At 40.5% G+C, this 26,533-nt stretch overlaps 1 pseudogene; it reads left to right on the forward strand.

Annotated features, from left to right (window-relative positions):
• Positions 1–20,433: 20,433 nt before the first annotated feature.
• Positions 20,434–26,446, forward strand: LOC149157007 (eukaryotic translation initiation factor 3 subunit A-like; annotated as a pseudogene).
• The last annotated feature ends 87 nt before the right edge of the window (positions 26,447–26,533 follow it).

The following is a 26,533-nucleotide window of genomic DNA, read 5'->3' on the forward strand; positions in this document are numbered from 1 at the left end:
CTTCTGCTACCACAGACCCTTTTGATGAATACAGATATGCATTTAGTGTCAAACAAAAAATCACTAACAACGATGAATAACATTCCACACTCCACAGTGAGTACAAAATAACAACGATAAATGACATTCCAGACTGCCCAGTGAGTAAAATTAGTACATATCCATTTTAACTATAGAAGTATAAAACTAGTATAAACTAGTGAGTATGAAATTGCCATATTCATAAAAATTAGTATAACTTAGTGAGTATCTATTTTAACCATAGATTCATAAAATTAGGATAGATCTAGATTTACCAAGAGCTTAGAGGTATCAAATTTTAAATTTGAAAAAGATTTACCTAAATTAGTATAGGTTAGTGAGTATCTATTTTAACCATAGATTCATAAAATTAAGATAGATCTAGATTTACTAAGAGTTTAAAAGTATCAAATTTTAAATTTAAAAAAGATTTACATGTTAAGATTTCATTATTACAGTTGTATTTTTTAATATTTTATCGTTATGAATATTTTATATTAAAAATTGAATGAGTTATATATTTTTTTCTTATTAGGAAATAACTATATTATTTTACCTTTAATTACTTTTTACTCTCTATCTTCTATGCGGTCGTTATGCCGCGTGGATGGGACGGCCAGTGATTTGCCTCCCCACCTGGGTTTGACCCGCGATACATGCCCGCATCGCTGGGACGACCGGTTATTTGCCTCTCCACTCTGGTTCGACCCGCGATACATGCCTGCGCTACTGTGCAACTGTTGTGATTGCCGAGTCGTTGTTGGTTGTGACATATGTACAGTTTATTCCGATGTAATACTGTACCATGATGTATATATTCAGCTTCTTTCATAGGGGATTCCCCTCTAAAAATTAAAATTACTTTACTTTTAATTATTTTTTCCTTTAGAGCTTTGAAATTTTGTACAAATCTAAACATTAACACACACATATAGTATACTGCATTACATTAGTTAATATGGATATTCAAAAGAGACATGTTTTTTTTACTCTTTTATATCTTTAAAGTTAAAACAATTACATTATTTAACAATTTTATTTCAATGATATCACTGACTTCAATCTATTGTTTAATCTTCATTTATGATGTCAAATATAAATAGCTATGATCTAAAATACTATACATTTCTAAATTAAATTTTAAAAATTAAAGTGAATGTTGGCACCTAATCATCAGGATTGGGTGAACATTATGTAAATAAATAAATAAGTAATGTGAACAGTCATCGGGAGATGCACTGAACAGTCTCTCCCTCATGTATATAATAAGGCCACTCTGAAGGAATAAACATATGAATCATTTTTTTCTTTGAGTAGTTACTGCCTGGCCTGACATGGTATCAGAGCTAGCTCCCAAAATTAGATTTTGTGTAACCCCTGGTGTCAGTTTCTGCCTATTTTCTATCTTGCATACAAAACTCTGCTACTATACTCTCCATTTAAAAGCGTTGCCCATATAAACATTGTGGTGTCAGTGCCTGACATTCTCTCTCCAGCCCACCAGTACGCTTGTCTGCTACACTGCCTTCAACCATTGACTGTGCCCTCTGGCTCCCTGGACTGTTCATAATTGTCCTCCCTGCGCTCATTGTTGGCACATTTTTTTCTTGGGTGTAACGTCTCTCTATTTTACAGAAAAGAGCGTTGAATCTCTGTGATGAACGCCCAACTCCCACAAAGAAACGCCCTGCTCCACGAATTCACTCATTTCATGCAATCAGCATAAGGTTTTTTTGAACTTGGGTGCTTGATAGCTGCCCACCTGTGTGCGAGAATCAAAGCACACATGCTTGCTTCATTGCTTGATAGCTGCCCACCTGCGTGCGGTATCAAAGCTTCTGAAGATCGATCTGCACGTGAAAGGGTTGATGCGGAAGTTTTGGCATACACGTTGAAGTTTTGGCATATAACGTTGACATTCCTACTGCATGGTATATGATTGAAGCTTTTGAAGAACGCTGCGTTGAAACTATTGATTTGTGCGTTGCTCTTGTTAAAGAACGCTGGTATTATAACGCTGTTTTGGCATTGTAAGAAAAGTTGGTATTATAAAGTGGTACGTTGCTCCTGTTTTGGCATATAACACTGGTATTTACCTTGAAGTTTTTGCTAAATGCCATGCGTTGAATTGTTACACTGCTCGCTGTTGCGTAGACTTTATTGTCTATTTGAGCGTGATCATATTGGTTCCCGCCGAAGAGGGCCTTGCCCAAAAGAACAAGAGCTTCATAATTGTTTTGGCCTTCGGGCTGCTTGAAAATCCATTCCATGTCAAGTCTTGATCTCGTAAAAACCTGAATTTCGTTCATATCACTTTGTTGCACCGTTGCAAGGAGTATTTATATAGCTCTGAGGTAAGCCTAGTTGTTTGAGGCTCTGTTAAAAACCGAAGGGTAAGTTAGTCTTTTTTGACCTCCCTTTTCTCTTTGTCCATTGGGGATCGAATGTGATCATACAAGCGTGTTACTATATAGATATAACATCAAGGAGGGCATGCAACAAATGTAGCCATTATAGGCAAACGACTCCAATATTTTTTGAATGAAGCTCAGCTCTCAATCACTCAAGCTAGCCACCATGTTTGTTTATTTATCTTTGTTAGTGATAAGAGAGATGTTTTGGAAAAGATGGTAATGAACCTGTTGTTGATTACAGTCCAAGAACACTGCTGTTCTGGTGCATTAACTCGATGACCGTGCTTGGTATATGAATATTGTGGAATATGTTATAAGGAATACAATATATATTGCATGATATATGAATATTGAGAGCTTGCAGTTGATTCCATTTTGTAAAGACATAGCAAATTACTATTAGTGTTTTGTTACGAATACTGTAATTATTTTTGGGCTCAGTTCAATTTTTTATGATGGAGAAGTTTGTTGAAAAAGAGAAGGGTTTGGAAAAGAAGACAACTCTTCTTGCATACAGAGAGAATAATCTTGCTCAAGATTCTTCCAGAGGAAGAGGTATAAGATATTTCAGAAGCGAGGGGGCAGAGACTCTCAAGGAGAAAAGGCAGATTGGCACTGCATACGCTGCAAAAGAAATGGATCACATGATGCCTCTACATGCAAGCTACCATGGGACAAAATTGAGCAGCAAAGAAACCAACGGGAAGGTAAAACTGATGATACAGACAAAGGTAAAGCACCTAAATCCGGTCACTATGTTGTGACACAATGTAATATTGGAGTAAATGAAGATTTATTTAATGCTTCACTTGATTCTTGGAAAAATGATTGGTTGCTTGATTCAGGAGCAACTTGCCACATGACTCATAGAAAATATTTTTTTGAAGATTTCACTGACAATGTTGATGGAGCAGTATACTTTGCAGACCAATCAAAAATCAAGCCATCAGGGCTTGGCACAATTAGGCTTAAACTGCCTGGTCTTCCAGACTTTCTTCTGTATCATGTTATATATCTCCCACAACTCAAGAGAAACTTGCTATCCTTGTTTCACATCCGCCGACAAGGTCACTCCATTCATATGTTTGATGGCAAGCTTGAGGTAAGAAAAGCATTTGACCACTCACTTGTCATGAGGGGAATAGAAGAAGAAAGGCTTATCAAGCTGCAAGGTACCTCTGCTCGTGTACAACATTTCTCATACAATTCTCATCATGAAGAAGGTACACTTCCATCAAGTTTATTATGGCATGCTAGATTTGGACATTTGAACTATGATAGTCTCCGCTTGTTGAAGAAAAATGGTGTTGCTGGTTTGCCTACAATTCCTAGGAAATTTAAGCAATGTGATGCTTGTATTCTACGAAAGCATAGCAAACAGTCTTTTCATGATTCACATTCAAGAGCACATAGAAAACTTGAACTCATTCATTCAGATTTATGTGGTCCAATGCATGTTCCTTCCGCAAATGGAAACAAATATATAATGAATTTTATTTATGACTACACCAGAATGTGTTAGGTTTATTTATTGAAGAACAAATCTGATGCTTTTCAAACATTCAAGAACTTTCATAAATGGATTGAAAATGATGCACAATCTCATATTGGGTCTATTCACACTGATAATGGAAAAGAATACACATCAAATGAATTTGAAAACTATCTTCGCTAACATGGGGTCCAACATCAAACAATTGTGCCTTATAATCCCCAACATAATGGTGTAGTTGAAAGAATGAATAGGACAATCCTAAATATGGTACGATCCATGCTTTTCTTCAAAAATGTAAAGATAATGTTTTGGGCTAATGCTGTTCTATGTGCTGCATATATAAAGAATAGATTTCCATCTAATGCTATAAGAAACAAGACTCCATATGAAATATGGTATGGACATGTTCCTTCGGTAAAGCATCTCAGGGTCTTTGGTTCCACCTATTATGCCTTAATACCAAAGGTACATAGAAACAAACTTGGTGCTAGAAGTTGTAAGTGTATCTTTCTGTGGTGTTCAAACACCTCCAAAGCATATCGTCTCTATGATGAAGTAAATAAAAAAGTTTTTTATATCTAGAGATGTAATTTTTCTTGAATCATCCAAAACTGACAATGTTGTTGAGTGGCAACTTGATCACTTGGATAGATTCACAAAAGCAAAATCATTTCAAGAATTTGATAATCAGATTCCACATTTGAAGGGGGGATTCCTATACTAGATCAACATGTGGAATCTTCTTCTGAAGAACACTCTCCCCTACATGAAACTCCAGCAATTGATGATGCTTTAAGTGATGTGATTGACAGAATTGGGAGACTCAACCTTGATTCAATCCCAACTCAATCAGCAGAGCAGCCTGGACCATCTGAGAAAGGTCCCCCAAAGTGGCTAACAAAAACACTTGAAAGTGTTCATCCTGATGAGGTTCGAAAGACAGGAACTAGAAATTCAAACCGGCAAAATGGAGGTGATGTGGATGACTCTAATTCACCTGTTGATATGGATGTTTCTTATGATTGTGAATTGAACTTGTCTACAGATTTTGAACCAACTTCCTTCAAAGAAGCTGCTTCTCATGATCAATGGAAAGAATTGATGCAAAAGGAGTATGATGCCCTCATAAAGAACAGCACTTGGAACCTAGTTAATCCTCCATTAGGAACCAAACCAATTGGCTGCAAGTGGGTCTACAAGAACAGGTATAAAGCTGATGGCTCACTTGATAAGCACAAAGCTAGGCTTGTGGCAAAAGGTTTTGCATAGAAGGAAGGGGTCGATTATGAAGAGACTTTTGCCCCCACAGCAAAATGGGCTACCATCTGGACACTATTTACCCTAGCAGCTCAGAACGGTTGGAAAGTCCATCAAATGGATGTAAAAACTTCTTTCTTAAATGGAGATCTAAAAGAGAATGTTTTTATGTCTCAACCTGAAGGATTTGTTGTGAAAGGACAAGAACATAAATTATGCAAACTTATGAAGTCCTTGTATGGCCTCAAACAAGCATCGCGAGCCTGGTATGAAAAGCTTACTGAGCATCTTCTGAAACTCAATTTCAAACATTATGATCTTGATGATGCAACTTTATTTGTCAAGAAAGTTGGAAAAACAGTTGTATATCTTGTGGTATATGTAGATTATATTTTGATGACAGGGAAAAATGAAAGCTACATTGCATCCATAAAGAAGGAATTGGGGAAAAGTTTTGAAATGACTGATTTGGGCTATGTTCATTACTATCTTGGCATTGAAGTAACCCAACATCCGAAGTCCATATTTCTTTCTCAAAAGAAATACATTGGAGATCTATTGAATAGGTTTGGCATGACAAAATGCAATCCTCTTACTACTCTAATGGAACAAAGTTAAAGCTCACATCTATTGAAGGAAAATAATTCGAGGACGCAACAAAGTATAAACAGCTTGTAGGAAGTCTCAACTATCTAACTACTACCAGACCAGACATTTTGTTTGTTGTTGGAATCCTCTCCAGGTTTATGCAAAAGCCTTGTGAGGGACATTGGTCTGCTGCAAAAAGAGTTCTGAGGTACTTGAAGGGAACTCAAGACCTTGGAATCAAGTATACACAGGTGGACAACTTCAGCTTGATTGGATACTCTGATTCGGACTTCGATGGAGACAAAAAAACTAGGGTATCTATTTTAGGATATGCTATGTGTTACACAGTAATTTGTCACTGTCTCCCTGTCAGTCTCCCTACTGTGTCAGGGTTTCAAAATAATCAAGCCCATGCTCTCTCAGTTGGCCAAATGACCCACTTTGCCAAAGTTTATTTCATCAGCGCGACTGTTATTAAAATATCCGCGCTGACTAGAGGCTTGTAGTATAACTGATGCGCTGCCAGTGCGGAAGCACACTTGTTTTCCGCGCTGGTCGAATTTCATGAGCCAGCGCACCCTATGTTTGTATTAAGCCGCGCTGACACGGACCTGTCTATTATAACCTTGCGATGTCAGTGCTCCAGACCAGTTATGCACCCGCGCTGATCCTGTTTGGGCGAATTTGTTCTAACAGCCAACCTTCCAGATGACTCCAGACCTGGTTGTTGGCCTTGTGAGTATCGCCCTCCCTTTTATGGCATGTTTGTTCGTCATTTGACCCACCTTCCTTGGAGTTAAGCTCATCCTCTTACCTTCCATGGAGGCTCCTCCTCCTATTTAAACCTCTACCATTGTCATGAGCAGCTAGTTTTGGATTGTGTGGAGTTGATAGTGCTTGGATTGCTGCTAGTGTGCATTTGATAGGTAGTTGGTGTGAAAAGTGTGGGATTGTTGTAAAGCTTGAGGAAGGTTATAAAGTGTGGCTTGTGTGAGAGAGAGTTTGTCTTGGGAAATCTATCTCCAAAGGTGAATGCTTAAGAGACTTGCTGGCTAACCTCTTGAGAAGGATTCGACGTCAGAACATTTGGTTGTACTCTTCTCTGTTATTGATGATTAATAATAGATGACTACTATTATGGTTCCATTCTCATTTGTCCTTATGATGATTAATGTGAATTACATCCTTTCTGACTGATGTATAATTGCTTTTATTAGATTTCACGCTTGTATTTGTATCTCTCTTCGTGTGTGCAGGTATCCATTCACCAGGATCGTGAAGGATTGTGACCAGCCAAAGCGAAGGAGCGAGGACAGGGCTTCTTCATCAAACATAAGCGTTGGAATTCAAGTAGGTCTTCTTTGCCTACCTTTTACTTGCAATTAGGAACTTGCGTAGTAGCATTGTGTGATTGTTACTAGACCCATTCTGGGCTAGTAGGGATCGTCTCTGTCTGCAGAGAGGATTTACCTCCGTAACAATTTGGCGACCTTCGTAACTGATTTATTTCGCGAATTTCGTGATGTTTTTGCATGGTCCTATGAAGAGATGCCCGGCATCGACCCTAGTATTGTGGTGCACGAGATACCTACATATCCCAGGGCCAAGCCTGTTTGTCAGCGCCTACGCCATGTGCACCCCCGAAAGGCCGCCGCCATCAAAGCGGAAGTCGAAAAGCTTCTCAAGGCCGGTTTCATTTACCCCATTCCCCTGACGGATTGGGTTTGTAATATAGTCCCTATGAATAAAAAGCAGGGCACTATCCGAGTTTGTGTTGATTACCGCGATATCAATCGTGCTTGTCCCAAGGATAACTTCCCTACACCCTTCATCGATCAGCTTATTGATGACTGTGCGGGAAGCGAAATTTACTCGTTCATGGACGGCTTCTCTGGATACAACCAGATCAACATTGCACCCACTGATCAACACAAGACGGCTTTTATCTGTCCTTGGGGCACTTTTGCCTACAAGAAGCTACCTTTCGGTCTAAAAAATGCCAGCGCTACCTTCCAGCGTGCAATGTCATATGCTTTTCATGATATTCGAAACATCGTACAGCCCTACCTGGATGACCTTCCAGCTCATTCAGCAAAGCGTCAGGACCATCCATCCCATCTTCGCGCGATTTTTCTCCAATATAGACACTATCGTATCAGGCTCAACCCTCATAAGTGTGTCTTCTGCGTGGAATCTGACCGACTACTCGGGTTCATCGTCTCCCAAGAAGGTATCCGTTTGGATCCTCTCAAAGTCGAGGCCATCCTGAATCTTCCTCCCCCTGCTTCTTTGCAGCAATTGCAGAGCTTGCAGGGGAAAGCAAATTTTCTTAGACGGTTCATTCCGAATTATGCTGAGGTAGCTAAGGGTTTCACACGATTGTTGAAGCGAGACACACCCTTCCATTGGGATGCCATCGCTCAGGAGTATTTCAAGCAACTCAAGCATCTTCTTGTCTCTGCTCCATTGTTAAGACCTCCGAACTACAATCGTGATTACACTCTCTATCTGGCTGCCGTAGATACCACCATCGGCATGGTTCTGGTGCAGGACGACGATGATGGCACTGAACACATTATTTATTACCTTAGTCGCAACCTCTCGGATATGGAGACTCGTTATGCTTATGTTGAGAAGTTGGCATTGGCTGCCGTGTGCGCCGTCCACCGTTTCCGTCACTATATCCTGTTGCGCACTACGACCGTGATTTCCCACTACAACCCTATGACGTACATTCTGTCGCGTCAGTTGCTGGGGGGAAAATACTCGAAGTGGATTGTCATCCTCCAAGAGTTTGACTTGGAATTTACTGCTGCCAAGTCTAAGAAGTCTCTGGTCTTCGCTGAATTGCTTTGTTCTTTGCCATCCTCTTCTGCACCCCCTGTTCCTGAAGAGCATATTCCGGACGAAACATTGTTTCTAATCAGCACCCTCGACCCTTGGTATGGGGACATCATCGTATATTTGCAGACGTCTTCCTTCCATCCCAATGTATCGAAAGACGCTCGACGAAGGATTCATCATCAATCCCAACCCTATCGCATCGTTGGCGATACCCTATACCGCCTCGGTGCCGACTCTGTTCTCCGCCGATGCTTGACTCTCGAGGAAGCTGAGCGAGTGTTGAATGATTGCCACTCCGGTGCTTGTGGTGGTCATATGTCCGGGTATGCTACTGCTCAGAAGATCCTCCGCTGGTTATTTCTGGCCTTCTATATTCAAAGATTGTATCCTTGCCGTTCACGCATGCCATGAATGTCAGATCTACCACCGGAAGATGCGTGCCCCCCCTGCACCACTGCACCCTGTTGTTACCGTAGGTCCATTTGCCAAATGGGGCATCGATTATACATCCTGTAACCCTTGCTCGGCCGGGGGGCATGGGTTTATCATCATTGCCGTGGATTATTTCACCAAATGGGCCGAAGCGATGCCTACACTAAACGAAGACGGTCACACAGCGGCGCAGTTTTTGTTTAATCATGTCATTACTCGGTTCGGGGTCCCTCAAGCCATCGTCACTGATCACGGAAAACATTTTCGTAATCATATGATGACGGAATTGACAACCCAGCTAGGCTTGCGTCAGGATAGTTCGACACCGTACTATCCCCAATCCAACGGTCAAGTGGAAGCTGTGAACAAAGTCTTGATCACAATGCTTCAACGCACCGTCAACACACACAAGTCTAATTGGCACCTGATGTTATTCCCCGCCTTGTGGGCCTACCGGACCTCTGTGAAGGACGCCACCGGTTTCACCCCTTTTCAGTTGGTTTATGGACTGGAGGCCACCCTTCCTGTTGAGTGTGAGATTCCTTCGTTAAAGTTAGCTGTCGAGTTGCTTCCCAACACCACTCCGGTGGAGGAACGGCTTCTTTATCTAGAACGGTTAGACGAGACCCGTCGTTTAGCTTCTCTGGCTATCGAAGCGCAAAAGAAGAGAGTCAAGGCTCACTTTGACCATAATATTCAACCTCGTTCCTTTGTTGAGGGAGACTTAGTACTGCTCTATGATCAAGCTAAGGATAAGCTGGGGGCAGGAAAACTCGAATCCATGTGGCTAGGTCCCTATATTGTGAAGAGAATTTTACAGAAAGGAGCATATGAGCTGATTGACTATGAAGGAAATCCTCTTGACAAGCCCCGCAATGGGCTTTATTTGAAGAAATATTATGCATGATCTCATGCACCTAGTTTGTACATACGTGTGTTTTTAGCAAGTGTGTGATGAGTGTATGATTTCATGTTTTGCTTTGGTGTGAATGCGTGCTTGCCTCTTATTGCGTTTTCTGCTTCTTGTGCAGATGTCTAGTGCACCTTATGTTGGTTTCGCTGATGGTGCTTCCCGTAGCACTTGCAATTTGTCGTCTGCGGCGTAGGCGATCTATGATGCTCACGGAGAGTTGTTGGACCTTCAAGGTGTGTGCTTGGGACGTACCACTAACAATGTTGCCGAGTACAGTGCTGTGATTGAGTTATTAGCTGAGGCAATTGATCTCGGCATCCGTACATTGGTGGTGAACCTGGACTCTCAACTTGTCGTCCATCAGCTCAACGGGCGTTATTCCGTCAGAGACCAACGCATCCTAAGGTTGTATCTACGTGTAAGATTGTTAGAAAGGAATTTTGATTACATCACATATCAACACATTCCGAGAAGATTAAACACGTTAAGTGATGCATTGGAAAACCATGTATTAGACAGACATTTGCGAAATAGATAAACATCATACAAGAAGACATAGAAAGCATAATAAGACCATAGAATAGGCATATGTAAATAAATCTTTTCCAAGCATAGTTTGCATGCGTGCTGTGTGTGCTTTTAAGCTTGCATTAAAAAATTAAAATATATGGGTCGTGTGTTGTGCAACTGATACATGAGATTACATTTGTATTAAACATTTGCATAGCATATAAAAACATCATCATATGTAAAAGATCCATCCAAAATCGGTATGCATATATATATCGTGTGGCGCACTAGGCGCTCAAAAATAAGTGTATATGTCTAACATAAAGCCGAAGTCCTCAGTACATCTGAGACAAGTGTCTCTCAAAAACAGCAGTGGAAATAAATCCTAGGTAACTACTGTGGTGGGTTATGCTCTCTATAGCATACCACCGCCCGTGCCACCCGCCTCAAAAGGCGGTGCATCCTGGGCTCTACTCCCACTGTGTGAATCTGGGATGCTATGGGGACCTCCTCGATCCCCTGGTAGTCTGGGACTCCCTCCAGTAAACCCTCAAGGTTGTTCACCACAACCTCAGGTGTATTGACTCCTGGAGGAGCCAGGGCCAAGACTCCATCACCCTGGGCCTCTCTCCTCGCATCTGGAGCCAAGCCAAGGGGTCTCGCTGGTCCTACATCTGCATATCATAGCATTTATCGTCAGGCATGTACATGAAAAATCCAAAAACATTACAAAACATAAAAAATAAAAAGAGATCGAGTGGCTTACCACCATCGTCCCACTGCTCTCCTGCAGGCAGTGGCATGTCTGGGTCACCTCTGAAATCAATCCCAGCATATGGCCAGTCCTCTACGAAGATAACCTGGCGCTCGAGCCACTCTCGGAAATAATGCCCCCATGCCACTGGGCGGCCGCCACCTCCTCGCGGCATGATATGCCCCCACCGACTGGCCCTCGTCTCTCGGGGACCCCTAGGTGGATCAAGGGCCATGTCCTGCAGCTGTAACGCCGGCACCCGCTCCATCATGAGCGAGACTAGAATGGACCCGTAACCGAACTGCTTCGACTCCCCGCGTCGGCAGTTGCTCAGTTGCCTCTTCATGCTGGTAGTAACAGCTGCCGCCCAGTTGAATATGGTGGGCTGTAGACACTCGAGAGCTAGTAGTAGATGGGTCTTCGAGGCCTCATGATTGGCCAAGGAGCCCGCTGCCCGGGTCACCATGAAGAGTATGCTCCGTAGGACGATGTCATCCACCGACGGAATGGACACCTTTCCACTCCGTGTCTTGCGTGCCGTTGGGCACACCCGAGCCATCAGCATGTCTAGAGTCTCGCCGCTAGGACGCTGCCCCTCCAGAATGGGCATCTCACCACGGCGGGATAACCCAGTCAAAAAATAGATATCCGTGAAATCGAACTCGATGTCACGGCCTCGGATTGTGAACTTGGCATCAATTGGGTTCCAGGCTCTAATCAGGAACTCCAGTAGATCAGGTTGCGCTCGTAGGCGCGGAGTGAGGAAGAATTTGAGAAATCCGCATGCCCGCATGGCATTGCGGCTCCCAGCATCGGCATAAGCGACAATATCCTCGTTATCATGAGCTCTCTCTTGCCACACAAATGCCATTGCGTCCTGCATGGCCATTAAAAAACATTAGAAGCCTGACTAATAAAGTTTATACGTTCAAAATTGAAAAAATAAATCTTTACGGCGTCAGCGCGGCTGTTTTTAAAACAGTCGCGCTGATCATGGCAGTCCTTTGTTTTTTCCGCTGGGTCAGCGCGGAAGCACACGTGTTTTCCGCGCTGACCCGGAGGTGGTACGTGTAAAAATAAATCGATCAGTGTGGACCCGATAGGGATTTCCGCGCTGACCGAGAGCGCACCAACGCTCCAAAAATCCGCCTAAATGGCCAATTTAGACCATTAAAAAGCTAGCAAAAGGACTCAAAATGGAGCGCAGGGAGAGGAGAACTTACCTGAAACAAGTTGCAGGTTGAACGGTGCTCGCACGGGATGGAATTTGATCTGTCAACTTCGCAGCTTCTCAACGTTCTCCACAGCTCAAATGGTAACAATGGTAAAAATAGTTCATTTATCCCCCTATTTATGGTAAAAAATCTATATTTGACTATGGTAGCTCATAAATGTGGGTTTTGACCAATTTTTGCCGTATATTTCATGCTTATGTCGCTATACTATGATTTCTACATGTTTTACTATGTTTTTTAACATGTCGAATAGATTTTACGTGGGTAGTGTTCTTGTGTAGATTTTTGTCTCGATGGAGTCATAATAGCCCTGTTCACACTTGATCTCGCAACGTCGTTTTTAAGCTCTTTTTCGATGTAAAGAAAGAAAAAGATGGCCGAGCCCTCCTCTCGACTCGTTAAAAGAACGAGAGGCGGTCGCTTTTTAAGCTCTTTTTTCGACCGTTTAACTTAAAAAGATTGCCGAGTGTTTGTCGTTTCGCACTCGTTATTGGTTCCAAAACGACGTACTTCCGACCGCTTTTTTACTTTTTCGGGTCGAAGTTACTATTTACGAAAAGTACTCCTCGATCATAATGGTCGGGCGGTTCTTTCGAGTATTGTTTTATACTTTTTCGGGCTCGAGAGACACAACTCTACGAAAAAGGACCCCCCTGGAGTTTTCTTTTCCGCTGTCTTTTCAGACTCTCTAAACAGGAAAAGACGCCGAGTTTTTCCTTTGTCAGACTCGTTAAAACTTAATGACATCGGGCATTGTCGAAATGACACTCTCCAAGCATATGCTATCCCCGTCAAGCTTGTCATCCAAAAATAATCGGGGTACCTGCCAGAAATGGTGGGGAAAATGGAACTGTAATAATTGTCGTGTCGGCAGTATGTCGCTCTTGAACATGGCACTGGTCTGCATTCGTGTCTGGGTGGGGACTTCTCATCTTGTTTTACACTAGCCTCCGTGGGTTCGGGTTATCCTATTTGGCCTCTCATCTGCTCATTGCCTTGTCACCATGACCTCTGCTCATTTGATGTCAAATACTGCCAAATCCACTGTCGTGCCACCGATATGTTCAAGAGAAGTTGACCTCTGCAATAGTACAACCTCCGCTTATATCTCACACAAAATATTTTACCTCTGTCTCGCGTCGATGATGTGGGGAACATTATGGCCCACCTTCGATCAAGGTCACTTCCTGTCGACTTCAGCTCATTATCCATGAAGGCGACTTAGAGACTCCCTTCAGGTGCCTTAGGGCCTGCATGCCTCAATGGCAGGTTCTTCGTGTTCGACGCAAGGTTTACATCATTGGCCTCCGATCGAATGATTCTGCAGGTGTTCGACACCAGCTCATTGATTCACAAGCCGCGAATTGTACCTATAGTACCTTGAGGGCCATTGTCATTATTGGTGGTACCTCTCGCGTCTGTTAACAGTTTTCATCATTAACTGGTAATCAGACGATGTTCATGCATGTTCGACTTCAGCTCATGTATTCACATGCTTGAACTTGTACTTTGTTCGGGCCGGGACGGAGCGCAAGACCCTGGATCTCTGTCTATTATAATCCAGGCTGCGATTTTGTGGATATTTATGATCATTACATGACTCATTGATGGATGGCTGCGCCCATACCTGAGTCTTCATGGATGGCTGCGACCATACCTTATTATCATCATGGTCTCCTTAGCTGGGTGGCTGCGTCCATACCACAGACCTTCTTCGCATGTCTTTTGGATGGCTGCGCCCATGCCTAGACTGCATGTACTTGATTATCAGAGATATTCGGTCCTTCCTGGTGGTGTTCCAGTTCAACGAGTTTTGTAAAGCATTTCACCCCTCCCACTCTCTCGGGTTTCACGCTTTAGGGGGCAATCTGTTACACAGTAATTTGTCACTGTCTCCCTGTCAGTCTCCCTACTGTGTCAGGGTTTCAAAATAATCAAGCCCATGCTCTCTCAGTTGGCCAAATGACCCACTTTGCCAAAGTTTATTTCATCAGCGTGACTGTTATTAAAATATCCGCGCTGACTGGCGGCTTATAGTGTAACTGATGCGCTGCCAGCGCGGAAGCACACGTGTTTTCCGCGCTGGTCGAATTTCATGAGCCAGCGCACCCTCTGTTTGTATTAAGCCGCGCTGACACGGACCTGTCTATTATAACCTTGCGATGTCAGCGCTCCAGACCAGTTATGCACCCGCGCTGATCCTGTTTGGGCGAATTTGTTCTAACAGCCAACCTTCCAGATGACTCCAGACCTGGTTGTTGGCCTTGTGAGTATCGCCCTCCCTTCTATGGCATGTTTGTTCGTCATTTGACCCACCTTCCTTGGAGTTAAGCTCATCCTCTTGCCTTCCATGGAGGCTCCTCCTCCTATTTAAACCTCTACCATTGCCATGAGCAGCTAGTTTTGGATTGTGTGGAGTTGATAGTGCTTGGATTGCTGCTAGTGTGCATTTGATAGGTAGTTGGTGTGACAAGTGTGGGATTGTTGTAAAGCTTGAGGAAGGTTGTAAAGTGTGGCTTGTGTGAGAGAGAGTTTGTCTTGGGAAATCTATCTCCAAAGGTGAATGCTTAAGAGACTTGCTGGCTGGACCCTCTTGAGAAGGATTCGACGTCAGAACATTTGGTTGTACTCTTCTCTGTTATTGATGATTAATAATAGATGACTACTATTATGGTTCCATTCTCATTTGTCCTTATGATGATTAATGTGAATTACATCCTTTCTGACTGATGTATAATTGCTTTTATTAGATTTCACGCTTGTATTTGTATCTCTCTTCGTGTGTGCAGGTATCCATTCACCAGGATCGTGAAGGATTGTGACCAGCCAAAGCGAAGGAGCGAGGACAGGGCTTCTTCATCAAACATAAGCGTTGGAATTCAAGTAGGTCTTCTTTGCCTACCTTTTAGTTTATATCAATCTAGTTCAGATGAATTTAATTTCTTTATTGGTTACTTTAAATTCATGTTCGTAGCATCTCGTACTCTTCAAGACCCCTGATATAATTGTGTTCTATTTACTTTGGTTTTTTGCCATCAATCCAATACGTTGTTTTTCTTAATTAGGATTTAATTTCTCTCTATGCTCGTGTATTTTATTTTCTTTTCTTACAGGACAAGTGCTTGTGAAAAGAACTCAAAAATGGCTAAAAACATTTACTTTCATGTTCTTTCATTCTGTGTTTCAGATTCAGAAATGATTTGTTCTAATTTTCCATGCACACATTAGCAATATCAAAAGGCTCCTTGTAATTTCATTAGACTAGAATTGCTTGTTTTATTTCCATAGTATAGGCTTGTTTTGAATTCCTTTTTTATTATTAATAATATTAAAGAAAGAACATGTTAAATGGAAATTTGTGTGTTAGTTAAATCATATATATATATATATATAATTAAATTTTTTATCCTTCAATTATATTATAAATTATGTTTAGAAATTTGTCTCTTTAGGTTAGTTAAATTATATGTTACTCGAATTGGACCTTGCAAGTTATTTGTTGAAAGATTGAGATAAGTCAAGTTTTCCAAATTCAATAAAGTTCTAGGTATTGGTCAGGTAAAATTATTGGGTGACAAATTCAGAGTTGTCAAGCTAGATATCCACTTAAGCATTGGAGGAATTTTCAAGATAGAGAATGTAGGCAGTGTGGCTACAATACCATTTTCTTTATTGTTCTCTGTCGTGGCCACCACATTCTCCTGAGCCATTTTCTTGCTCGCACTCACAAATACAAAACACTCCTCTTACTCAGAAAGAAAGCATAAATGTAGCCATTCATACTCAAACACAACAACCTTTGTTGGGGTGCCCAAAGCCAATATTTGGGAAAATATTTGTACAAGCCCAAATAAACTCCACAATGAATGAGCATCATATTAATGATAAAATTACTTATTTATACATGTGCAATCTAGGTACAAGACAATTATGTCTTGGTAACTTATTAACCATAAAAAAAGAATGTAAAACTAATTACATATTATAAAATATCAATCTTGAAGGATTAGTTAACATCCCCTCTTAATTCGAAGGGACATCTGACATGTCGAGTAACATTTTAAACTTTTCAAACTTTTCACATCCCATTGGCTTTGTAAATATGTTTGTGATCTTCTTTGAAGTAGGACAATTGTCGGATGAATAACTTTGGCCTCTACATAATGTCAAATCAAGTGATATTTGGTGTTAATATGCTTGCTTTGATCATGAAACTTGGGATTCTTGGCCAATTGAATTGCAGAAGAATTGTCAACAAGCAGTGGAGTTGAAGTCTTTGTTTCTCTTGCAAGGTTTCAAGTATTTTGCAAAGCCAAGTGATTTCTTTTATAGCTTGAGCTACTCCAACATATTCGGCTTCGATGGTAGAATCAGTAGGAACAAATTGCTTGCATGGTCAACCACTGATGGCTACTGATCCAAGACTCATAAAATAACTAGAAGTAGAGACTCCATTCTCCTTATCTCCATTGAAATCAGAATCTGAATAGTCGATGAGATGGAAATCTGCAACTTTGTAATATTTAATGCCATATGTTTGAGTGTCTTTCAAATACTTGAGCACTCGCATTGCTACATTCCAATGACCTTCACATGGCTGATGCATGAACCTGGAAAGTATCCCTACAACAAAAGTAATGTCAAGTCGAGTAGTAGTTAGAAAATTCAAAATTCCAACAAGTTGCATGTACTTTGTTGGATCTTCAAACATACTTCCTTTAGTGGAAGTAAGCTTCAAATTCTGCTCCATAGGAGTAACGACAATATTACAATCCCGCATCCCAAATATGTCCAATAGCTATCCAATATATGTTTTCTAAGAAATGAAAATATATTTGGGTTTCTGATCAACTTCAATCCCTAAATAATAATGTAATAAACCCAAATATGTCATGTCAAAAACTTTCAATAATTCTCTTTTGACAGACGCTATATAGTCATCATTGTTTCCAGTGATCATCAAATAATATACATACACAACCAAATATACAACTAACTTTCCAATTTTCTTAATAAAAAGAGTTGCATCATCTAGATCAAATAAGTTATAATTCAACTTCAAAAGGTGTTAGTTAATTTTTCATACCATGCACGAGATGCTTGTTTCAGTGCATACAAAGCCTTCACTAACTTACGTACCTTTTTCTCTTTTCCTTTGATAGCAAAATCTTTTGGCTAAAACATATAAACATCCTCCTTCAAATTTCCATTCAAAAAAATTGTTTTAACATCCATATGATGTATTTTCTAACTATTCTAAGCTGCAAAAGAAAACAGAGTTCTAATTGTGCCCAATTTTGTTGTAGGAGAAAATGTCTCTGTATAGTCAACACCTTCCTTATGAACGTAGCCTTTTGCTACAAGTCTTGCATTGTATTTATCAAGTGAAACATTTGCTTTGTATTTGACCTTATACACCCATTTTCATCTAATGGATTTGATACCTGCAGGAGGATCCACTAACCTCCAAGTTCCATTCTCAATAAGTGCATCATATTCCTTTTGCATTCCATCCTTTCATTTATCAGAATTAGAAGTGTTTTCAAAACAATTAGGTTCACTAATTGTACGATGATTGAATTCATAGTCATGAGAAACATTTCTTGAAATCATCATTAGGACAAGTTGAGGAACAAATCTGAGCGATCAGTTAAATAGTGCATGTAGGTCCTCCAACGGCTATATTTGACCGGGCAACGGTTAAAAAGACTCTTAACGGCTAGATATCCGGGCAAATGTCGGAATAACCGAGGAATCCCTGCATCGCTTTAGAAACGCTAGATTTGACTTCAACTTCGAGACCTGCATGCGTGCCCTTTCGAAATGATGAACCTTTTTTGCAGTGGCTTCTCTGTGCAGGGAAATTATTAAAGAGTTTAGACTTCTGTGATCCATACTTTGATTGTGAGAATAATTTCAGCAAAATCACATAGAGAATCATTTGTCGATGCGTTTCGAACGAACTAGTGTGGTTCATCGTTAGGAAAAGTTGAGGAACAAATCTGAGTGATTAGTTAAATAGTGCATGTAGGTCCTCCAATGGCTATATTTGACTGAACAATGGTTAAAAAGACTCTTAACAGCTAGATATCCAGGCAAACGCCAGAATGACCAAGGAATCCCTGCATCGCTTTAGAAACGCTAGATTTGACTTCAACTTCGAGACCTGCATGCGTGCCCTTTCGCAATGATGAACCTTTTTTGCAGTAGATTCTCTGTGCAGGGAAATTATTAAAGAGTTTAGACTTCTGTGATCCATACTTTGAGTTGTGATTCTTTGTCAAATCTCATCTAGGGTTTGTACGAAATCCTAGTAGGAAATCTAACATATGAATTCTGAACTTGTTAGATACTTTGTAGACCTATATTTGTTTGAATTGTTTCTATGGTTTGCTATATGTCGTAATAGGGTATGTCATACCTCTGAAAGAAACATTGAAACCCTAGATGTAACAAAAGTTGTTATGAAATGCTCAAAGCCTTGATGAAGTAGTCTAGCGTTATGACAAAATCCCTAGCAAGAAGTTGAAGAATGTGTGTCTCTTGTTTGTAATTAATTTTGGGTATATGATATACAAAGTTGAATGCTTCAAAAGCTCGGAGCCAAAGACAAGGGAAGAGACAAACAAATTCCAAACTGAATGAAACTGAAGAGGAAACCACCCACTGAGCTAGAGACAAACTAAAAGTGTGCCACTACACAGAAAAAAAAAAAAAAAAAAAAAGTATGACCCAAAAAGTCGAGTCTTGTCCAAGATGGAAGGCAGAGCATGCAAATACCTTACCAAGCTCGCTTAACATAGACTTCAACGGAAACCATTGAGAAAACCCCTCCTTTTCTATGTGTGAATATCTTTTAAAATTTAAAGACTCTCTCATTGCCATGCATGAAGAAATGAGGGAGTGTGCGATGAGAGGGGCTTGTATTATTGTGTGTATCATGTGCTTTAATGCACTATGCCTCTTGCCCTTCACTATCGAGTGCATGCCAATTCTAATGTTTTGCTGGAAGGTTGGAAATAATTCATGGGAGAGAAACAAGAGTAGGAGTCCTCCCATTTAGACCCAACATTCCACAATTTAGAAAAAATTCTTTTGTTTTCCATTGAGTTTACTAGGTTATTGAAGATCTGAGGCACTTGGAAGAACCCTATAAAACCCTTGGTTCTTAGGATCATCCTAGAGAGACTTGTGTTATGAGGAAATTATGGTAGGATTTCACATTTGGAAATTTAAATGTATTTCTTATCTTAATTTCTGGATATATCAAAGATAGAGAAGGTTTGAAAATAAATCCAAGTATAATTTTTATTTTGTTGCTTAAAAGGTTTGAGAAAAAGAGTTCAAGACCTATATGGATCTAGACTACTTTGTTATATGCATATTATAGTAATTAATGATATTTTTCCTAAATCATCATCATATAATTTTAACATAAATATATATTTTCCCAAAAGAAAAATTCACACAATCTTTACCTTTCTTTAGAATATATAAATGGAGGGTGGCTCAACTCCTACCCATAACAATGATCAATTGATGACGGCTAAGGAAATGACCGAATTTAAAAATATCTAGAGTCGGCTGATTGCAAAAACCTCTCAACTTTATATTATTATTCATATATAATGAAATGATATTTTTAAGTGCACGACACAAATAGTGTAAGTAGGTATTTAAGATTGAGGCTGAAATCATTAACCACCTCAAACTCAAAATCAGAAGCTCACTCGCGCTCAACTCTGTGTTGCTTCCGGCAAACGACGCGACCTCGTTTACCTCTCCTTGGGCCGTAATCTGCGTCTCAATCGGTTCGGCCTCCGAATCGTTGTACGGTGCTATACAGTGGTTTTTTGGCACTGTGGGTCAATCCCCTAAGTTTGGGGCAATCCTGCTCTAAGTTGTTTGTATAGCCCTGAGGTTACCAGTAAGTTGGCTGGTTTTTGGTTGGTTTTCTATTGTTTATCTCCATGGCGATTTTTGGCAACCCCGAAAATGCTCTCAAGAGGGCCCAAGGTAAGTGTTGTTATTTATGTAGATATAGATTTAGGTGTGCATGTAGGTTGTTTGGACATAAGAAGAATTAGTGGTATCATTGTTTTCTTCCAGATTAGTACTATAAAAAAATATGTAAGCATACATAGTGTTATGTATGTTTGCAGATGACGGAGAAGAAATATGTGTGAAACTTAACTTTTGAGTCACTAACTTTGTTGATGTTATTGTATGCAGAATTGGAGAATGTTGGGCAGAAAGAGGCGGCATTAGAAGCTCTTCATGACTTGATAACGTCAAAATGACATAGATATTCATGGCAAAAACCTCTTGAAACAATAATGTTCAAATATGTGGAACTTTGCGTTGAACTGAGGCGTGGCAGGTTTGCAAAGGATGGGCTTATTCAGTATCGTAATGTATGCCAGCAAGTTAATGTGAGTTCATTGGAGGAGGTTATAAAGTATTTCCTGCATCTGTCTACTGAGAAGGCTGATGGAGCAGTACAGGCTAGTTCTGGCCGGATTTCCTTGGATCATGTGGAGGACTTAGAGGTAGAGAAGAGGCCAGAGGACTTGATGCTCAGTTGTGTGAGTGTCAGTAGAGAGAAAGAGCAGGAGCTTGTTACACCCTGGCTTAAGTTTCTGTGGGAAACCTATAGGACTGTGCTCCAAGTACTTCGCAACGATTCGAAGGTGGAAGCATTATACGAGGTAAGCCTACTTGTAGTTTCCCTTTTTTTTTGGGAGTGTGTGTGTATTAATTGTTGTTCTTAACCAATGCGGTTGGTTGCAATAACCAATCTTCCTAAAAATTTGGATGCATTGTCAACCTGGCTTGACCGTGGCCTATCTGGTTTTAGAAGCTTAAGTACTGGTTTTTTCTGGTTATGGCAAATGTGGCAGAATTTTGTTCTATAATATCATTAATTAATTACAACAGAGACTTGTCTGTCCTCTTAATTAAGATAACCTGCTATCGGCTATTGCAGCTGCTGCGCCGATATATGTATATGTTGATCTAGGTTGTCATTGATGTCGATATGGCAATATTCTGGATACTAGAGGATGACATGAAGCCAAGGGGATGCAAAGCAGATTCATGAAGAGACAGGAGCAAGGCCATCAAGATAGTCAAGCCATAAGCAAAGAGGAGTTACCTAAGGAGGTAGATCAAAGCATATCACAGGATATTAGAGCAAGAGAGGCATTCATATATGCAAGGAGGTCTTTGAAAGACACTGCCAAGCCAAAGGAGCCACATTGGAGCAAGATGAGCCACACATATATATAATATATATGCCATATATATAATATATATGCCATATATATGCCAAAGAAGATGAGCAAATGGAGGAGCCATATATATATATATATATAACATATATATATGCCAAAACAGAGCCATCAGAGGAAGCAAATTACACAATTGAGAGCTATCAAAGTCCAAACCCATATATATATATATATATATATATATATATATATATATATATATATATATATATATATGCGTTAACAGCTATTGGAGCAACAATGCCAAAGGAAGAACCATCGGGAGTATCGCATATGCCAAGAGTATAACAGAGGAGTACAAAGAGCGGAAGAGTATATATATATATATATATATATATATATATATATAGATGCGATATAATAACACGGACCCGCAACTCCATTATAAACCGCCTTAATGTAATATCGCATCTGCTATGTCGCTAGTCTCAAAGCGCTGTCACCCCTGAAATCTCCGATTGCGATATACAGTTGTGGACCTGATGGTCCTATTATATCGCGCTCGTCATATAGGGAGTTATGTATTGCAGTGTTTAAGCCTTGTCACGTTAAAATTGCGATAGCGATATGCATGCGGACCCGACTACACCATTGCAATATAGCTTAATATAATATCGCGTCCGCAGGAGAATCGACCATCGGCCATCGGCGATGCCATGGTCTCGATGTGTAAAGGACCCCCAGAAGCCGCGATTGCCGATTGCGATAAAGCATGTGGACCCGATGGGCATATAAATTATGGTTTAATACCATATCGCATCCGGTCCATCGGAGCAGTGGAGGATCGGCCGTCGGCCATCGACGGAGTCATGGGTGCTGATATATAAAGGACCTCATGAATTGTCGATTGTGATTTAAGCTGCGGACCCGATACAGTATAGTTGTGGGTGAATTAATATTGAAGTCCGCCCTTTAGCCATTTTGCCTGTGTTTCCTGTGTAAATGAATTTTTTGGCTTACGCGGCGTTTAGAGGCAGAAATACATTAAGGAATGGTCCCGATAAGTTCAGGAGGCTGAAATAATGTCGATGGCGATTGCGATCAGGACGTGGCAGGTCCATTAAATAATGCCATCCCTGTGTATGCCTGCTATCATGAGAAAACAGGAGCGTTGTTACAGTTTTCTGAATATGTGTCCTCTGCGTATGACTCAGTTCTTGCCATTGATTCAACGTGTCCTGTGAGCACGAATAGACAGAGGAAACCAAAAGATGGGAAGCTGAAGAAGCAAGCGAGCACAGAGGAAATGACAGCAAGCGTTGAGGAAGTCTAAGAGGCGGTGTAAGAGGAAACGAATGGACAGAAGAATGAGGAATGCATAAAACAGTAAAAACACAGGACTGTGGTGACCGTTGGAGTGGTGAATGCTGTTGAACATTTTTGTGGAAAATAAGCTGGAGGAGACAGAGGGAGTGAGAGGATCCAACAGAACAGAAAGAGGGCCGAAGGGCCAACAGGACAGCAGACAGTCGAAGGGGAGAAGTAGCCAGCAGAGAACATAAGCTTGAACAGAAAGTTGTTCTTTATGCAGAGCTTAGTGCAGCTAACAGTAGACTGACTAAAGCTGTGTGAAGACATTATCAGAAGTCATGAAGGGTACTGGACACTTTGTGTGGGCAGTATAAAGAATTGGGAAGACTACTTCATAAGAATATTGGCTGTCATTGACGTTGTAGCTTGGAGACTACAGAGAAGCTGTAAATAGACAGAACCCTTGGGGCTGGTGCCTCAGAAGTGAGTAGAATTGGAGTCCTTGGGGTTGATGTCTCAGAAGTAGGAAGGATTGAAGTCCTTGGGAGTTTGTGCTCCTAAGTCTAAGATTGGTGTCTTGGCGAAATAGAGTTGGTGCTTTGGAGGTTGGAGCCTCACCAAAGTCCAAGTTAGAGCTTGGCAACTGATTGTAACCATCTATATATTGTATCTATTTTACCGCACAGTTTATATTAATAAAAGCATTTATTCTTGTTGTTCATCTTGTATTCTGAATATATATGCTTTAACTGGTAAAACAATAGTGGGAAAAAGAAATACTGATTCAGGCGCCCCACTCTCCCCCCCCTCCCCCTCGCCTGCCTCCCTCTCAGTGTTTCCAACAATATATTGGATTAGTTTTAATGCGTAATACAAATGTTAAAAAGACATTTTTGGATTCGGGTGGCTGACTACAATATTCGTAATTGGATGGATGGATGGATGCACAGATGACTGCACAGCGAGCCTTCCGTTTCTGTTTGCAATATAAGCGGACAACAGAGTTCCGCCGGCTTTGTGAAATAATTCGTAATCACCTGGTCAATTTGACTAAGTACAGGGATCAAAAAGACATGCCTCATCTCAATCTACCTGAGACTTTGTAGCTTTACCTTGATACAAGGTTTGAGCAACTGAAGGTTGCAACCGAGCTTGAGCTCTGGCAGGTTGGTGAACTTATAACTAGTTTTAAACTTGTCATTTTCATGCTTTGCCTTGTAGTGTTAGATTAATCACAGACAAGACATGACATGACATGGTTGGATGGATGTGCAGGAAGCTTTTCAGTTGATAGAAGATATTCATGGTCTCATGTGCATGGTTAAGAAGACTCCCAAGCCCCAAATGATGGTGATTTACTATTCAAAGCTAACAAAGATATTTTGGATATCAGAAAGTCATTTGTATCATGGTTATGCATGGTACAAGCTGTTTATCCTTCAAAAAAGATACAATAAAAACTTGACCCACAAGGATTTGCAGCTGATGGCATCATCTGTCTTGTTGGCCGCCATTTCTGTTATGCCCTACGATCACAAGCATGGAGCTCACCATTCTGAACTGAAAAATGAGGAGGAGAGGAGTTTAAGAATGGCCAGCCTTTTGGGATTTAGTTTGGATCCTAAAACGGACAACAAAGAAACGGTAGGATCCTAGTCTAGTTTAAATTAGGTGGTGTTCAAAGATTTCTGCTTGCTTATTTATGTATGTACCTAGAGTTCTTCCATTTTCTCTACTGATATATAAAATCTCTTTCTTTTTGTTTGTTTTTTCAGTTGTCACGTTTGGCCCTTATTTCTGAATTGGTGAGCATAACAAGTTCAAAAGTTATTATTGAAGTTATTGAAATGCCTCTTTTAAAATTTCTCTCCTCTCTGCAGCATGCAGTACATTTCTTTTTCGTCTTGAGTACATGCTACACGATTTTTTGTGGGTACACAATCTTTTGTGGGTAACCGGTCTCTTTATTGTGTGTCAGGTTTCCAAAGGTGTCATGACATATGTTCCGCAAACTGTCAAAGATTTGTATCATCTACTGGAAATTGATTTCCACCCTTTGGATCTCGCTGACAAAGTTCAGCCTTTGCTAGGCAAGCTCTCTGAACTTAGTGACAAATTGTCTTCAGCTTCGCCTGTCCCAGAAGTGCAGCTGGAGCAATACATTCCTGGTTTAGAAAGGCTAACTACTTTGAGAGTGTTACAACAGGTGATTGTTCAATTTAGTACCTACTATCATTGTTTCAATATGAACTGTTTACTGCTTTTTAGTGTGTGATCAGATCCTGTGATTTGTATTTGTGAACACTAAATTTACAACTTTTGGCATTCATGGGAGTAATTCTTCCTCTTCCTCTTCCTCTGTTTAATTCATGCTTTTGTATTACGGTGGCAATTCGATCTGTTTCTCTCTGTGTTAAAGTGTCTACAGTTCTGATTTGTCTACTAAAATGTAAATGTAAATGTAGAGAGAGAGAGTTTGAAGCGATTTTAAATTAGGTTAACCCTTGATTAATGTTGCAGGTATCACAAGTGTATCAAACCATGAAAATCACAGCCCTTTCGAGGATGATACCATTTTCTGATTTTGCTGCCGTGGAGAAGCTGAGTGTGGATGCTGCCAAGTGCAATTTCTTACAGTTGAAAATTGACCATTTAAAAGGCATTGTCCAATTTGGCAGTCAGGTGAAGTAGTATTTGGTATTTTTGAAAATTTTCATTATTTAGAACACAAAAGGCTAATTAATGCGTCTATGTTCATGCATAATTCGAGATTTATTGCTCTTAATAATTCTAGGATGTAGTTGTAATTTAGTTGGTGGATTTAATATTGGTGCAGGACCTTGAGTCGTGGGACAAGATTCGGAATGGTATGTTCCAGATTTGCAGCAGCTAATTGTTTTTAGCTGTTTGAGTGTGTGTTGATTGTTGGTCTAGTGTGTGTTGATTGTTGCTCTTTTCACTGGTATGGTATGGTATGGTATTGTGAAGGAACGAGAAGAAAGAGTCCAAGAAATTGAAGCAACAAAGAATAATTGAAGAAGCGGAAGAGAAGAGACGTGCGTCCGAGTATCAAAAGAGAAAGGAGGAGAGAATTAGGAGGGAGATTGAAGAGAAGGAATCGGAAGAAGCCAAGTCTTTAATGCTTCAACAAGCTGAGAGAAGGAAAGGGAAAAGGCCCAAAAATCCTGCTGCTATTGCAATTGCTATTGAAGGGGTATGTATGCATGCATGCAGTATTAATTATGTATTATGGAGTATTTGCGTACTTATATGGTTCTCCTAAATATGCCATGCCTTAATGTAAATGTTAGTGGCAGAGAAGAGGATGAATTCTATGCATCACCTGAAATGTTAGTTTTCTCTATGGCAGAGGAAAGATACACTTACGTCATTATTCTTTCTTCCCATTATTATTCTACCAGAGGAAAAGGTCACAAAGTAGATGGTCATGGAACAGGCTATGCAAGAGCTATTTAATAAAAGGCAGGAAATGGAGCGCAAATTCCAGAAACTAGAAAAAGCTAGGGAT

Source organism: Pinus tabuliformis, chromosome 9 (assembly GCF_031772625.1).
Source record: "Pinus tabuliformis cultivar Carrire ecotype Pingquan chromosome 9, CPIR1, whole genome shotgun sequence".
In the NCBI taxonomy this organism is placed as follows: Eukaryota; Viridiplantae; Streptophyta; class Pinopsida; order Pinales; family Pinaceae; genus Pinus; species Pinus tabuliformis.